Raw genomic sequence first — 17,986 nt, forward strand, 5'->3', positions numbered from 1 at the left:
GCAAAGACAGAAGGGGGAATAAAGACAAGAGTGGGAGAAAACTAATGAAAGACAGAACACAATGAAAGAGATCCATCTATCTAGCTACAGATACAAATTAAGCACGTGCATGAAGGCCTAGAGGTGTCCTAGCAGTTTGGAAAATCAAGTTCTCCCTCAGATTTTACTAAAGCTTTTATACAGCCTTAATCAAACCCTAATCTGCTTTTCTTCTTAAAGTCTTTGGGGTTTTATTAGTCATGATTGTGCAACTTAACTTCCAAAGGAACTGGCTGACCTTTACATTTAGTTCCCTGCTTCAACTGTGCGGTGGTTAAAGGTTGACAACCTATGTAAAATTCAACGATGAAGTCTGTAATCCTCAGTAGTGCATTATTTAAAAAACTCAAAACCCAACTGCCATCGCTGGTATGCCTCTTTTGTGTAGATTGGCAACCAAGCTGCCGCTGAAAACTAATAGCACAATGAATAATCTGTCAGAGTTACACAATGTTACAGTCGGCATTCATCACTCTCTCTTCTTCTCTTCTGTCCATATTTCCCTCTCCTTCCTTCCTCTCTGTATCCATCTCTACCCTTCAATCACAGCCGTAGTGTTTATGCTGTGGTATAGCCTGTATGAAGTGAGGCCAGTGCTGGTTGCCGTGGTGGCTTACAGTACATACAGGAAGTGCTTGGAGCAGTCAGGATGGAGGAACACTGAATTTCCCCATAATTTAACAAAAAATCCCCAGAAAGCATTTAGGGTTGGCACTCATTGCCCCCCATAACAGGGAATCAAACCAGGCAGCACTTGCAGGTTCTGCACGGCTACTTGCTTTGTAGATCACTGAGACTGTGTGGATTCAGGTCTTACAGTCACTGTTTACTGTTATGCTGGACATGAAAATTCACAATCAATTTCCTCACTGGAAAAAACAACCATACCAAAACTCATACAGACCAAGAATGCAATGAAAATAAAGTCTTAACATTTTATAGTTTGTTTTATAGTTTTCCACTCAACATCCGGTCACTGGATATCGAATGTGTATAAAAACAGTTGCCTGACTCTGAACATCTGAGACGCAGACTGCATCTACATTACATCGTGTCAGTCTTGAGAGAGCCCAGCCCCAGGTCCTCTGCAGTTACCTTTACTGTAGATCGGATTCCCACACCTGGGTTTCACCTCACTCGATGACCCACATTTAGCTGCCGATATCATTGCTGTCAGAGATATGTCGGTTCTGGAAACAACAAAAGCCTAAATGCAAGTTGACCGAAAAGAACAAAATCACCCAATGAAAATGTCTTTAGAGAGCCAACACAGAAACCAACCCAGAAAATCAGCCCAACATATGGTAAACAATGGGGTTTGGTTTGGATCCCTTTGGATCTGCTTCTAAGTATAATAGTCAAAATACTCAACTGGTGAGAACAACTTTAATTTGTTTATTTGTCACTGACCACATCCGTGCAGTTCTCAAGATTACAGAAAAAAAACATCTGAGTGTCCAGAGGTGATAAAACATGATACAGTATGCTATTTATTGTGATATATAGGCGTAGGCCTACCTAAAATGTTACAGTAAAAAAGACTGCAACAGCACATAGGTCCACACTGGAGCTGCAAGTATTTGTCAATTAATCAATTTGTTTGTTTGAAATGTGAATATTTTCTGGTCTCTTTACTTCTTTATGACAGTAAACTGAATATCTTTGTCCTCTTGGGCTTTGGGAAACACCGATCAACATTTTCACCATTTTCTTACATTTTATTGACCAAATGACAAATTGATTAAATGTTTTAAAGAAGTAATTGACAGAGTGATCATGAAAATAATTGTTAGTTGCAGCCCTAGTGCACACACATCAAATGTCTTGATTCATTTTTAGACTGGCTGCATTCATCTGTGACTGCCCACTACACTCTGGAGGTGTATTTCCGAAGCAGCTTCACTCACTGTGGTCCGTCATTACGTGCATTAGCATGATCTTTCTCTGATTTGCATCTCCCAGGAGTGTGTGGCTGGTCTAACACAGTATCCATTTCTCTCTCAGTTGTTGCCTGCAGGCCAGAAAACATTTGACTGGGTATAATGTAGACTTTAGGTCTTTTCATAATCACACATGGCTGCATTTACCAGAAAAATGTTGTATGAAAATGAAATAGCAACATTACAGCACAGTAATGGTGATATTTACATAAACTACATATAGAGACCTAAGTCCGCAGGCTCTGGATTTTACATAATCATCTTAAAATTGCTTCAAATAAAGAGCAGTAAGCTTATTTGAGAAACTATTATGAAGCTTGTGCTTAATATTACATTAAATATAAACTAGATTTACATTGTAAAACAGTCATGTATACAATGAGAAAACACAGCAACACAGACACAGGCTGTAATTATCCTTGCAATGTGTGGAATTAGGGCTGGGTGAAATTGGCCAAAGTCTTCTATATAGGTCATTTCATATCTCCTTAACAATATAGTCTATATGAAATAACCACATGATAAAGCCTATTCTCTCTTTTGTGAATTAAATATTTTATTAAGAACTTTAGTGATAAACAAAACGTGCAATAAGGATTAGAACCTTGTGTGGTCCAACAGACTTAAACTGTTGAAACAGCGATAGAAACGATATAGAAAAAATATACAATCGACATTTGTTTTGACGATTTATACAGTATCGTAATGTCGCCCAGCCCAATTTGTTGATATAGAGGACACTGTCTGCTCCAACTGTAAATAATCTTCTGATGTTGCAATAGAAAAAAGGCCTTAAATTACACATGCATTTGAAATTCAAACTACTTCAATGATTATCCATGTATTTTCTTATACTGCATTTTTGTCTACCATATCTAAATCTTTTAGACCATTTTTTTATAAAATAAAATGTAAAACATCTGTTTCAAATCTGAGAAAAATGATACAAGTGGTGTTTTTGGGAAGTTATATAGCCTAGCCTAAGTCAATACATAGCCTACTGAATGAAGTACATTTTACTTTAGCTATTTATGAGGAAGCACAAGAGTTAGCTACAGAGGAAGTGCAAGCGCACACAAAAATATGTTCCTACCAAAGTTAAAACCAAGCCCAGTCCTTGCTAACACATTATTAATGTGAACGATATCATGACAGTTTCCCTGTGTATGGGTAATGTTATTTCAAATGTATCTTAATACTTATTTTCAACACGTCTGGGTCATGTTGTTTGCAGTTGGATGGGAAGTCGATATGAATTGGACCTTGTGCGTTCAGTTTAGACTCAGCTCTGAGGAGGAGATCAACTGTCGCCATGACAGCAGAAATACACCTTCAAGTAACCGGTAACTCCGACTCTGGGAAGCCTTCATTCAGCAGGTTGTATTCAGAATGTGAGGCTTTGTGAAGCCCCCGGTTTTACCTAGAGGATGCTACGCTAATGTGAAGCTAGCCGTTGGTGGTAAATACCTCCAAACCTTAAGCTGCTGTTTTGTTCATACTGTCTAATATCTGCACTTGTTTAATAATAATATTGATAATAGGAAATGGGTGTGGAGTTTGGAGTTGTTTAACGCTTGACAAAGCTACAGAGAAGGTAAAATGCTAAACTTGGTTAACTAGTAATATAGCCCAACTCATTACCTTTGGATTATTGCTGCAGTTAACAAGGACATTTATTAGAATAAGTAAAATGTTTTCATTGTGTATTGAGTAGCCTAACCAGGTGATTTTTGTAAACCTACATTTTATGAACACTTGTCACTTTTTTAAAGCCCTGCAAACCCACACAGGTGATTTTATTTATTCGGTTATTGGGCTAATTAGACTTATGCTTATATTGATGTGTAGCTATAATGGGGATAATGTGAGGTCACCAAACTTCCTGGGCCAATAAGAATGACTGAAGTTTAACTTAACCCTCACAGGTACAGCAAAAGCAATAGGCGGCCACGACAGATGTCAGTCAATAGTCATCAGAGGAGGTCTAAATAGGGATGTTACTGAAAACACCCGATGAATGGATCCCGCCCTCCGGCCAGTGCCCTGAGCTCTTGGCTCACCTGTCTGACCTGATAATGGGCATGTAGGAGGGCAAGGGTTGTTCATCTGCATGTACTGCCTGTTCTGCAGAAACACAAAAACAGGCTCGGCATGCTTCGAAAGTCTATTATGCACTCTATCCGAAATCCTACAGCACGCACTCTGCTCACACGCTCTGCACAGGCGTGTAGGGCCTTTATAGCAGATTTGTTAGCAAGCAGTGACTGTTTGTTAATGTGACTATCGCCAGATGACATTTGTTGCTTCCGCCTAGCTCCTGTCAACCATCTGGGAATGCTCCATAGAAAAGTGATTTCAGGTGGTCGAGCCAATCAGGACCGCCGGTCGAGGTTTTATAGATGTGACGTAGCAGAGAAGCAATGGCGGCTCGCATCGAGGAAGCAGACGTCAACATGGAGGCTGCTATTTCATATGATTGTTCAGTCTAGTGAATATTTCTTCTTTAAAAGAACCAGAGAACAACTCTGAAGGCTTTTGTTGGTGGAAATCATGTTGGCTGTTCTGTTTGGCTTTTCCTGCGTCGCTCTCATCAGCATCACGGGTTGGTTTTGATGTGAGGGGTTAAAGTAGCACATCAATAAAGATGACAGACAAGTGGTTTACCCAATCATATGCAAGGATTTTTGATAAGGCCCAGCCTCCTGAAATCACTTTACTATGGAGCGATCCCAGATGGATGATCGAAGCAAGGCGGAACAAAATTCATCTGGCGAGAGTCAGGTTAACTGTCTGTACGAACTGAGGTAAATATCTGGCTCTTTAGCAGCTAAATGTTTCACTTTGTTTACTAGCTAGCCGCTAACTTTGTCTTTGTCAGCAGGTAGTGTACAGTATACATTATAGCCACTCTAAGTTTCCCAGCACAGGTTAAACCAAAGAGTAAACCATCAGAATGGAGACACTCAGTAACCCCTCTGTTGGTCTATTGAAGGTCTGTATCAGTTGTTCCAGGTTTTAAATGACCATTACATATTGAACTCCAAAGTCTCTTTTTCTACTTTGCTCCTTTTCACAGTAATGATCGCACAGTTCCGGAGTAGTAACCATACGATTTTTTTTTAATCGAGTGGTCTTCTCCTTTAAGGACACAGCAGTAGCAGTGGCGGCAGCAGCACAGTAGTAGAGCACCATCTGATAGTCATTACCCCTCCCCTCTCCATTCTCCTCCTCTTCTCCTCCTGCTTGATACTCTTCTCTCAGCTCAGACGTATTATTCATTAGTCTGATGAAAAACACCCACCAACTTAGCTACTCCGCTCGCACACACTAAAACAAAGACGCATATACAGTTAAACACACACACACCAAGTCCCAACCCGGCTGAACCGCTCTGGCGCGGGTCAGGGACCTGTCAAAACTCTGAAGCAGATCTGGACCCCATACGGTACCACAGAGCAGGCGTCTAGAGGGGGGTTAAGACTCCAAGGACCTGAGCTATTTATCGTAGTCCTTGGACGGTCACTTTTAGCCTGCGCTGAAAGTGATAGAAGGAGGGGAGAGTGCAAGAACTTTCTAGACTTGTTATGGTGCCACTGAGCAGACGTCTGGAGAGTGTCATTACCAAAAGTAATTGTCTGAAAGAAGGACAGCAGGAAGAAGAATAGGAAAAGGAAGAAAAGAGGTGGGATGGTGGAAAGCGGGAGGGAAAGGGAGACGCAGGCAGTGGCTGTGAGACAGAGGAAGAAAAGTAGGATGGAAAGGAAGGAAATGAAGGAGGGAGGGAAAGAAGAAGGGGAGAGAGCTGGTGGCTGCCTGCCAACGCTTCAGACTGCATGGTGTATTGCATGGGGAAAATGGTCGGAAGTGCTCGCCCCCCCAACTTGCACCCCCACCACCACTAGCCCCAATTTCAGCCTCATTCAGCCTCAGCTCCAGCCACACTCTACTGTGTTTCCCAAGAGTGCCAGACTCTACAGCTGGCCCTATTAAACCAAGAGAGGCAGAGAGACAGAAAAAAGACTGAGAAGGAAAGAGAGGTCACACAACTGGAAGACATCAGTTGAAACTGTGCTCGCTCTCTTAGTTTTTTCCGTTCATATCCCGTTTTATGATAGAGTTTCTCACAAACACGCTCGCAGTGCACCGGGTTCAAACACATAGTAAAAAGCTATTGTTTGATTCGACATCCCTCAGAACACTGTAAAACAAAGAAACAAATGCTGGGAAATTAAAGCCTGTGTGACTTTTATCTCGTTCGTCTGAGTGCGTCTGATGGCTGTCGTCATACATCTGAGCCCTGCTGCATGAGGGTGTCTCTTCTAGTTTGTTGAATCTTGCAGTATCTGTGAACACCTTGGGGCAATAAAGGAAACTTTGAGGGATGGAAGTCTGTTTTCAATCCATTATCTGGTGTTCACTTGCAATTTGCTTCTTTTCTACTGCAGCTTGGCTGAGCTGCCGTTTAACCTTGAAAGGTTTTTTTTGTTACAGATGCTCTGGGCTTTAGAATTATGTAATTTTCACGCATTCACACCTACACTAAGTATTTCCACAAACAGCTGCTGGCCGCTGATCTGCTGCACTGGGCCAACTGAGGGTGAAGTGCATCGCTCAAGGCCATCTCACCTCCAGCACATATTAAAAGTCAGGAATGTGTTACAATCACATTTTGTCTGGGGATTCAAATCGGCAGCATACTTGCAGCTAACACAGGCCTTATGGTCTGTTTATCCATATTGTTTGGACGTGTGCATTTGTGATTAAAAATGATTATGTGCAAAGATAAATAGTCCACTCGCACTTTTGTGATCGGTTGCTAAGAAGGACTGTGTGTCTTGTTAAGACATAAAGGAGCGGTGCATCAAGGGAAATGTATTTACTGTATATATATATATATATATATATATATATATATATATATATATATATATACATACTAGTATATACTGATCATTTCAACGCAACTACTAAAAAACTTTCCCATATTGAATCCTCAAGGTCACAAAAAAATACACATTTGGAAGAGAATATCAGCACGATCGGCACCAACAAACCCGGAACCGACAGCCTCCAACAAGGCAGACTGCGCCCTTGACTCCGGAAAACCTGCCGCTTTAACCCACAGTGGTTGAAAACTTTACTTTGGCTTGTGTGCGACTACGGGTGGGCGATATGATGATATTAGATTGTTATGGATTAGAACGTGTTGACGATCTGCCAAAGCAGAGAGATTGTAGTATCGTCCATAAGGCACATTTTATCCATTGCTGTTCTGTTCTTTGCACAGACACATCAGGTCATTTTTCCTCAGCCAAATCACACTATTGGCTAGTCCACCTCATGCACGCCCTAAAGACACGCCGATCAACCAATCATAGTGAACTATAGGCGGTGAAGAGTCTCGTCACCCATAATGTTTGGTTCAGAGAGTAGAGGGGAGTCATGGCTGAACATGTAAACAGAACGAAGGAGTTACATTGTGTCCTAACAGCACCCAAGCGTCAGACTATCGTGTTGCATCAGCGCTCTCTGTCCACACTTCATTCATAGAATGTGTGGAACAAGCTGCAAAATATGTCCCTGAAAAATGTCCCGTGCACCAGCGGACTACTGATGTGTCTAACAAGGAGCGAGTGCCGAGTGCAACTTCACAGAGGCCACCTCTGCCCAAAACTGCCACACACACATACTCCCACACACTGGAGTGAGAGTCATTTCCTCCGAGACTCTACTGAATGTTTCGTAGTGAAATGAGGAAGTCTTGTTTAGATAATTCATCATTTCGACTCCATGATCAGCTGCTCTCTGTCCATTGCAGCACTTTTAATGCACGCAACAGGAATCAGGTATGTTGAGAGTGAAACATTAAATGTCCATTGTATTTGGCACAGGTTGGCAAAATAGCACAAACTGATTAGAAAATGTTCAGAAAGGTTCTTTGGCCCAAGTGCTCTGTTATATATTTTTTATTTTAGGGCTATGTTTTAATTACTTAGGTTATATTGTTCAGTAACTTGCAAAATAACTAAAAATCAATGTAAAAAACGTGATTAAATAGTTATTTTACTGTAAAAAAAATTGTCAGGTTTTTGTACATGTTGTCTGGAGGCAGGTGAAAAGGGATCTGGAAAGACCCCCTACGTAACAGGGAATCCAAAGTTAAGCACAGACACTCGACGAGACAACTTGCATGCAGGGATGCGTATCTGGCCAACACTCAGGTAATAGATAGATGATAGATAATAGATGACTCTAGATGATAGTTGATAGATTAATAGATAGATAATAGATGATAGATGATAGATTTATCAATACTTAGATGTATTTTACTCAACGTTTGCTAAAAGTGTCCATATTCTGTTAAGGAGTTATACATTTTTTATTTATATAGCACGTTTTAAGCTTACGCACAAAGGGCTTTCCAAAATTAAAAGGTTCACATTTGCAGCAATTTCTAAAAAGAATCGGTAACCAGTGCGGTGCTGCTAAAACGGGAGTGATGTGACAGAACTTTCTGGATATTGTTAATAATCTGGCTGCAGTGCTTTGAATTAACTGCAGCTAAGAGACTGAGTGTGAGTAAAAGAGAGTTACAATAGTCCAGCCGTGATGATATAAAAGCCTCTACAAGTTGTTCTGTGTGCCTCAGTGTATAGTTGGATTTTTGAGTAGGTGCATGTTAGCTCAGGTGTAGGCTCTATAGAAAGGCTGTCAGAATTGACCAAAAATTACTTTTGAATATACCTTCTAAAAAACTCATAGGTTTGTTCAATATATTTGAATATCTATTTTTCGCAAACTACGTACATAAGAGGGCAAACATATACGAGAGATATAACTGTAACAATCATTCATTCATCTTCAACCGCTTGTCCCTGTCGGGGTTGCGGGGGGGCTGGAGCTGATCCCAGCTGACATCGGGCGTGAGGCGAGGGTACACCCTGGACAGGAGGCCAGTCTATCACAGGACACATAGAGACAAACAGAGACAGACAACCATTCACACCTACGGGCGATTTTAGAGTCATCAATTAACCTAACACATGCATGTCTTTTGGATTGTGGGAGGAAACCGGAGTACCCGGAGAAAACCCACGCAGACACGGAGTACACAAACTCCACACAGAAAAGGCCACAAAGAAAGGCCCCAGCCGGCATTTAAACCAGGGACCTTCTTGCTGTGAGGCGACAGTGCTAGCCACTACACCACCGTGTAGCTGTAGAGATGTATTTCAACATAATCATGTCTTTTAAAAGATCTACATACTTACACACATAACTGAATGGCAATAAAATAATGTTCCATACCATAAGACTTTATCTAAGGACTGTAGACCTCTCTGTCTCTGCACCATGGTTGCTAGCAAGCTGCCAAATGAGTAAAATTGAACAATCGAATGCTTCACCTACACACTCCTGTGACAGCGTAGGAAAGCACATTGCCCTCCTCAAATGAGTGACAACTGATCGGTTCGTCCCGTAACCAGTGTAGCATAAAGAGGGTGGAATTAGCCAGTTAGTTAACTAACTGGCCGTCTGTTAGGCTGCGGTCGCACCGGCGTTATTCGTGGTCAACAGTCTTGTAGACTATTTGCGTGTCGACGTCAGACAGTGGGGATGCTCAGTTTGTCCGTCTCCGGCGTGCACTTACTTTCCTTGAAGTAGGTTGGTAGTTTACACAACTGAATATTCATTTTCATATATCGGATGTCAGTTTTTTGTATAATTGATAAATACTGAAAAAATATGTTTGAATTTATAATAGTTGTTTCCAGTCTTACTCTGTAGCTAAACCAGCCAACAAACATCAAACGCACAAATATAAATCCTTCTCTAGATATCCCAGCCTGAAATGATAATTCTGCATTCACTTTAGTGCTGTATCTCACGGGGAAAACCGTATTGATACATTATTTCAATACTTTGCAAAACGATACAATATCTACATTTAATAGTAGAAGATATTTTTAAAAATCATTCAAAAACAGCTGTCTGTCGGTTTGTGTTCAGTGACTTCTTCTGTACCAAAGACGCTGTGGTTGATCATTTAAATTTTTTTATTTTTTTTTATTTTTGCCATGGTATCAAAAGGGTTTCAAGTATTTTTAAACAATTGAATCGAAGTTTAAAATTCTGGTATTGTGACAAAATTAAGTTAATTATGTGTGAAGTGTTCTCAATTACAGATCCAGGCCAATCTGTCACTCTCAGCATTTTATTCCAGTGTAGGGGAAAGGTCTGGTTCATATCAGTGGATATAAAAAGAATAGAAAATGAAGACACCGTCTCTTTTCTGTAGCCAGTCAAACCAGACTATTAGGCCTCGGTTTCCCGTCGAACGACTGTTGGAATGAATGAAGGGATCCATAACAAAGCTGAGTGCCAGTCTGGAGGAGCTGCTGCTCATCACCTGTGAGATATGTTGCTTAATTGCAGGATAAACACTTTGAAAGCTGGACATTATTGTGAGTCATATCCTCAAGAGAATCAGTTCAATACAGACAAGTGCAGCTGGCCTACAGTCTATTCATGATGGAGGGTAACCAATATAAAAAATCTGCGCCGTGATTACTCAGCTCAGAAAAGACTTCTCCAATCAGAGCGTATCCAACCTCGTTTTTTACTCACTCTGAGTTATTGACAACATAAAAGCAGCTCCCCAGACTCTCCTGTTAAAGGCTGTGGTCAGTAGCAGCTCTACCTCTCTGTGATGGAGGAGCGCTGGAGCGGTAGCAGCAGACTTAAAGAGAAATCAGCTGTGATGTCATCACCACTAATGAGGTGGCAGGAATAATTTGAGCACCTGACTCACCTCTCTCTCTCTCTCGCTGTCTCTCTCTCTCTCTCTCTCTCTTTCTCTTTTTAACTTTCTCTTTAACTCTCTCAACTACTTTCTCACTCACTTCTTTCCACCATCTTTGCCCATTAGCGCTCGTGTTTTCTTTCCCTTACTAAGTTTTTTTTTTTACATCTCTGGCCCCTCTACCTGGCAAATATTGTCTTTAAGATGCTGTAAGGGGCTCTGTTTTACAGCTAGAGTGAAGATATTGCTATCATATGAAACCAAGCGGCAACCTCTGGGTCTGAGAAATAAAGCCAATGCAGAAGTGTCAAAAACTGCAGTTCATGGAGTGGCAAATCTAGGTAGTGATCTCTCTAAAACCAGGCCAAAATAGAATGTTTTTTTCAGATGTATGTAGGGATGGTGCATAAGTGGGTCTGTTGGGTCAGTAGGGGTTGATTTATTTGTATTCTATGTGTTTATTAGGTTTAGAACCGCTGCTGTTACCCTGGATGATTGACTGCAATCATTTCCTGAAAGCCAAAACTGAAAACAAAAGTTACTTGAATGCAGTTCCAAACCTTTAATCACATATCTGTGAAACAAATGACTTGTATCAACACATTCATTCATAAAAATAATGGACATCATCTAAAAGGTAACAATACAATAAATGGTTCACACCATGGTTTTTCAGATTCTTCAGGCTCTGGTTGGCCCCTCTGCGTTCCATGGTGTAATGACTGGCTGCCCCGAATGCCAGGGAGCTCACATCACTAAGAGAGAGAGTCAGAAACAAAAAGGAGGGAGCAGAGAGGCACCAAGTCTGAAAACTACAAAACACTGATAGCATCGTAGACACACAAAGGAACGTAAAGACAACAAATTAACATCAATTGGGAGAAGGAAAGGGACAATAATACCAAAATAACCTCATGTGAAAGATGGATTAATCTGATTATATTGAGATAAAGGCTTATTCGCTTTCTTTCTGAGACTTAAAGAAGAAGATTGACACATCTCTCGTTGCAACATATACAAGTAAATGTGCTCAACACAAAGTAACACACTTACGCTCTCTTTCAGATTTCTTTTGCATTGGGTTTCAAAGTTCTTTTTTAAGGGTCTATTTATTTCCAAAAGTTTCACTTTGGAAAGCTAAAGGGGAGGAACACAAATAAATATTAAAGTGCAAAAGTAAAATGAAATGTTTTTCATTATTCATACTGCATTTTATGACTTTCCTACCGTGGTGTAGCAGGGAAGGAACGTTCTCAGAGCAGACCTTAAAGAGTGAAAAACAATCCTTTAAAAGTGCCACTTAAATTATTGGGCAGCAGGGGGGTTGAAGAGACGCTTCTGGCTTGTCCTGTTCCAGTAGGTCAAAGGTCAGGGTCACCTTGAGCTGATAGATATCTATTTTGTCTTGCTTATTCAACCACATATCCTGGAATATTGCACTAAAGCACAGTATGTTAAACAGTAAACATACAGTACATTTAATTAACAATTCTTGTACTGTGTATATATTATTGTATTTTAAGAGAAAGAAGAGAGACCATGGGAGGTTTGAGGGCAAAGATAAGTAGTATGTGGAGAATGGAAGAAGTGAGGAGAAGAGTTCATTTGTTGAACTTGTTAAGAGAGGCGGAGGGCTGCAGTGAAATCTGTGTGAAGTCAAACCTTTGTGTTACGTGTGTGAGTGTGTGTGTGTGTGTGTGTGTGTGTGTGTGTGTGTGTGTGTGTGTGTGTGTGTGTGTGTGTGTGTGTGTGTGTGTGTGTGTGTGTGTGTGTGTGTGTGTGTGTGTGTGTTGATGTTACGGTCTTGTAAAGCAGCAGCTGGAGAGGGCTGTCCCCTGAGAACCACCACAGCCGGCTAGTAAACCACACACACACACACGCGCACACGCACACGCACACGCACACGCACACGCACACACACACACACACACATACACACACACACACACACACACACACACACACACACACACACACACACACACACACACACACACACACACACACAGATGCAGTCTTTAATAAAGCTATTGCTGGGGAAACAGACCAGACCCGACCAATCTGAGGCTCTTTTTAAGGCGAGTGTGACACGGTCACGCTCACACATATAGATTCACGTCCTCTCAGCCAAAAAAAAGACAGAAGAACCTCATTATTCTGACTTTCAAAGCTACAAACCATGACACATAAGTGGTGGTATGTTAAATGAATGTCTCTTTACTGATATATGCAATTATAAGTATTTTTTCAGCATATGGTTCTACTGTAAAACTGTAAATGTACTGTAAAACATCGGCCAGATGTGGAGTTAGTAATACAAACCACAGCAGGAGGGGACACCTAGTGAGTGTATGAAGTCAGTAGCTCAGTGAAACTCATTAGAAAAGTGGAACACCTGGAAGACCCTGTGAAATACCAGACTGAGGTACATGTTTCCATGTATATTTTGTAATTTTTTGGCTCTGCCCAAGCATCACGACTGATAAATTCCCAGGAACAAGTAAATAGACTGATAATGTGTGTGTTTTGAATATTAAAAAGGGCGCTTTTTCTCTCGTTTCAGCTGTTTATTCACTTGAGAAAATCAGAGACAGGTGCATGGGCTCAGGCAACAAGTTTTTCTGTTTATGGCAAGCCTCTGTTTAGACAAACATTAGCTGCAGACAGAGCTCTGAATTAGTCTGCACCACAAGAATCTCCATATTTAAGGAAACCACTGTTCTTTGCACATTCACATGTCATCAAATATCTTTTTTCCCCCCTTGATTGTAGGAATTATATTGGATGACATCATGCTGCAGCTGACTGGGAGCAAACACTCCTATTTTTGAGCCGTGGCCCGTTTCCAGGGAGATGATATAATACAGTCCAGATGAGTCCCTCCAAGGATTGTCTCATTATCACACACGCCGCAGCTGCACGACCACTGTGTATATGAGTAAGTGTGTTTATGTGTGTGTGTCCACATGCGCACAGGCTGCATGTGGGTGTGTATGTGACCATTTAAACTCTGCTTGCAGTCAATTACCAGAAAATGACTTGTGTGGACCATTTTCCCTTGAAAAAAAAAAGTAATTACAGGGTTTGGTTTAAGGTTAGCATTGGGGTTGGGATAGCAGGAAAGTCCAGGACTGAGCTTGTGCCATGTGGACAACGTGAAACCAGGGGCGTAGCCAGAGGGCTGCCAGGGCGGGACTGGACACCATCCAAATCTGATTGCTCCCCGTTTGTACCACCCCAAAGTTTGTAGTATCTGTGGATATTTTGGGCCTCCAAATTAAAAGTTGTAGTTGTAAGTTACTAAGGTAACATCTCTGAGAGTAGGAAGAAGTAAACCAACAATTAATACAATCTACCAGAGAGTTGAGTCTACTCCTCTTTGACACAGTCACAACAAAGCATGGAGAATAAGCTGGTTACAGGTCTCACGCTGTTACATATTCATTCGTCCCCAAAGCTACAAAACAAACAGTGATTTGAATATGAGAGAGCTTATAAACTTGTTTGTCTTGAGAATTCATTTTGTGCTTTTGTGCTGTAGTGATGATGTGTTTAATGCCCAGTATTGACAGTATTTCCCAGGACATGGACCTGGAAACAAATAAAACCTTTTAAGTATAGTTACTGAAGCGTTTAGTGGCTGTTTTTGGCCACACTGGAACAAATGATCAGTGTAAATAGCTAAAAAGCCATTTGGTGTTTTCACAAAAATTCAGCTAACATTTAACTCACTGGCTACATTACTGGGTGAAAATCTTTAAAAGAAGTGGTAATATTTAGCAAGAACACTAACCTACACACCGAGGGAGCGCTAATGCAACCTGAATGAATAGGAAATTATGTTCCTGTACAATGAAACTTACATTGTTACATTTCAAGGGAAACATATTTCCCAGTAGCACACATTTGTTTTAAACATGCACTGTGAATTGAAATAAAACAACTTCGATTTAAAAAAAGATAATTGGGTTAAAATAAGTATGTTTCTTACTTCTTATGTTATGTAAGAAAGTTTGGTGAAGTTTGTTACGTGGACTTTGATAAGAAATGTATTTGTGATATACGTTAAAGACAAACATAATACTTGTTCTGATACCAATAGCAGTAAATGCTAAAATGGAAATGTCCTGCTGATTCTGCCTAAAATACGGGTAATGGCATCAGTGAGTACACAAATCTGCACCCATCCGATACCACGTCCTTTAGCCCCGAAAGAACCTACTTTTAAAGTAGTTTATTATGTTTTTTCTATATGTATGACTGTCAAAACAATAGATAATAAAAAAAAGATCTATGGCAGTCATTCTCTGTATGTATTTGTTCATGTTTAACACACCTGAGCCCGGCCAAACAGCAATGAAAGCATCATATTACATTCATAATAACTAAATAAATGATCATCTATATATTTCTTAACACACGTATCAGATCAGTTCTCCTTATCAGCTGATACCCAAATTCAGATATCAGAATGGGCAACAGAAATGAGATATCAAAAAATGTCTAAACTTTTGTTTTTTTTCTCCTTTAATAAATCGCAGCATTCTTTCATCCTTTTTCATTTTCAGGCGGATATATGCCTAGCTTTAATTTCAAGAGCAAAGCATCACTTTTTTATGTCAGATTCTGCAGATGAGGTTTATAATATAGTAATTTATATTAAGGTTATTTCAGTTACTGTATAGTGTTCAGGGAGGTTTGTTGTTTCTAAAGCTCATAATATTCTAAAACTATACTATAACACTATAAACCATCAGTCAGATTTGCGTTTCTATTCAATCTGAAAAAAAGTCTTTAATAGTGGTGGTTTGACAAAACTGCAATGTTTTAAACATTTGTTTCTCACATTTGCTAAACGATACATTGTGACTATATAATTATAAATAACATACTAACTTGACTACAAGAGCCTATCCTGAATGTCTTGTACAATCTTGAGATGTAAAAAGTAGGATGAAGAGGAAGAGGAGGAGGAGGAGGTAATATAAGGAGGGTTTCCGACAGTAGCCCAGACCTGACAGCTTCCTTCATATCCGACTTCATTCAGTCCCATACAGGGACTCTGCACATGGTAAAACCATCACACACACGCACAGACTCCCACACACAGTCTCTCTCTCTCTCTCCTACACATACAGAACACACACATGTTCTCTCTTAGTCTCAACCAGGAAATGGCTTTTACTCATATTTGAGAACACAAGGAATACACACAAACAGTCAGTCAGTCATCTGGCTCTCAGTACAAAGTTTGGGACTGAAGATCAAGATTCAGGACAGGAGAAGTGAACAAGGTGTGCTCTTCTTTTCCTCACATCAGCTGTCTGTACTGTGAAAGAGTGTGTGTGTGTGTGTGTGTGTGTGTGTGTGTGTGTGTGTGTGTGTGTGTGTGTGTGTGTGTGTGTGTGTGTGTGTGTGTGTGTGTGTGTGTGTAGCTGCTGTTTGTTGGTGTATTAATCATTTCAGATGAAACACCTGTTGTGAAAATGATCTTTCTTATAGTTCCCTAGCACGGTTCAACCAAGCAGTTACCTCTAGTGCCAAAAACAGTTAATCGAATGGTCACTTGAGGCTGGCTCCAAAACAGAGCAAATCCCCACAGAGCGCCATGTTAAAGTGCCCAACTTCACAGCAGACTGCAGTTGAAATCTGGTACAAAAAGGTCAAGGGTCTCTATAGCTAGTTTCCCTGTTCACGACAGCTTTACAGGGGTGATTTTTTTTTATACAACTGACTTGTAAATCCTATTAAGGTTTAAAGTTCTGCATAATTGCTTTTGCTTTGAGTTACAGTTGGTTAGCTTAGCAACCAGGCTTTGTTTGGCCCGCCTCAGCGCCATCAATGCTCCACCTCTTTGCCCACTTTTGGATTTACCGGTAGTTACGCTGAGTCAGGCGTCGCCAAGATGGAGATGCCCAGTGCCGCCCACACTGAGCTTCCTTTTAGCTCTTCAGAAACCTATGGGTGATGGAGACTAAATCCATGCAGCATTTATACAGTCTATGGCTTCGACATACTTACAAACTAAATGTTGATTGATGATGACAAAACTGCATTATATAAATAAAACATTTTTGAGTGTTAGGATATCTGCTTACCGTAATGCAAAAACACTTTTTAACACGTGTTCAAAATGGGGGGGAAGCCTAAAGACTTGCCGTAAAACAGGGAAATAGCCTAGCTCTGTGCAAAATGAAACAAATTCCATCTCCTAGCACCTCTAAAGCTCACTTATTAATAAGTTATGTCTCGTTTGTTTAATCCACACTTAAAGGACAACGTGTGAACTCAGCGCATTGGGGGTTTATGGGGGTTATGTTTCTTGGCCGGGCACCAGTTGCCTGTGATGCATGGTTGAATTACAATGAGTTTTGCAAAGCTAGTCTGGTTACAAAGGTTGGGTTTTGCTCAATTTGATGCATCTTTTCCCAACCTTTAGTTAGTTAGTCAACTAAATATTAATCCAAGCAGCTCAGGTTAAGGTTCTTGTACATTTGGTAAAAGAGAAACTGATCTTCAAATCAACTAAATGAATAACACACCTCTTAGCCCTACCCCCAATGTGAGTGATTGACTCTGACATGCCTGCTAGACTTTGACCACCAAACACCTAATTATTATTGGTTTAAACCTTTAAGGTTTAAATGGCAAATTTGACTTAGAATTTTCTTGATTTTTAGTGTTAAAGGTGCACTGCTTTCTTTTGTTTTAGCCTCAAATTGTGTCTCAGGGCACTGTTGATGTTTTCACATCCACATATGCACCATTCATCATTCTCATCATCCTTCATTTTAATCCAAAAAAGTGGTATTAATCAACCTAACATGAAGTTAAAACCTCAATGTATTCTTACATCACTAACCAAAAATGTTTCCTTAACTCATTTCTCCTGGTTAACTGAGAACCTGATCTTAGCTCTGTTGGACGAGGCTCAAAAACAGATGTAATTTTGTCTGCTGCCACTAGACGGGGTGAGAGACGGGGGGAGCCAAACGCCTGCCCATAATAACCACCAGACATGACTCATTCAGCGTGGAATACCACAGCAGCCACAGACAGGTCTCTGGCAGACACGAGCAGAAATCCGACCCTGCAGCAGAGTTTGTGAATGGGACAGGAATGAGCAAAACCAGGGTAAATTTAATAGAGCTCCAATAGGTTTCAGAGATTTAAGAGTTTTAAAAATGCATCAAGTTTGGTTTGG

This window comes from Echiichthys vipera (genome assembly GCF_963691815.1).
Source record: "Echiichthys vipera genome assembly, chromosome: 8".
Classification (NCBI taxonomy): domain Eukaryota; kingdom Metazoa; phylum Chordata; class Actinopteri; order Perciformes; family Trachinidae; genus Echiichthys; species Echiichthys vipera.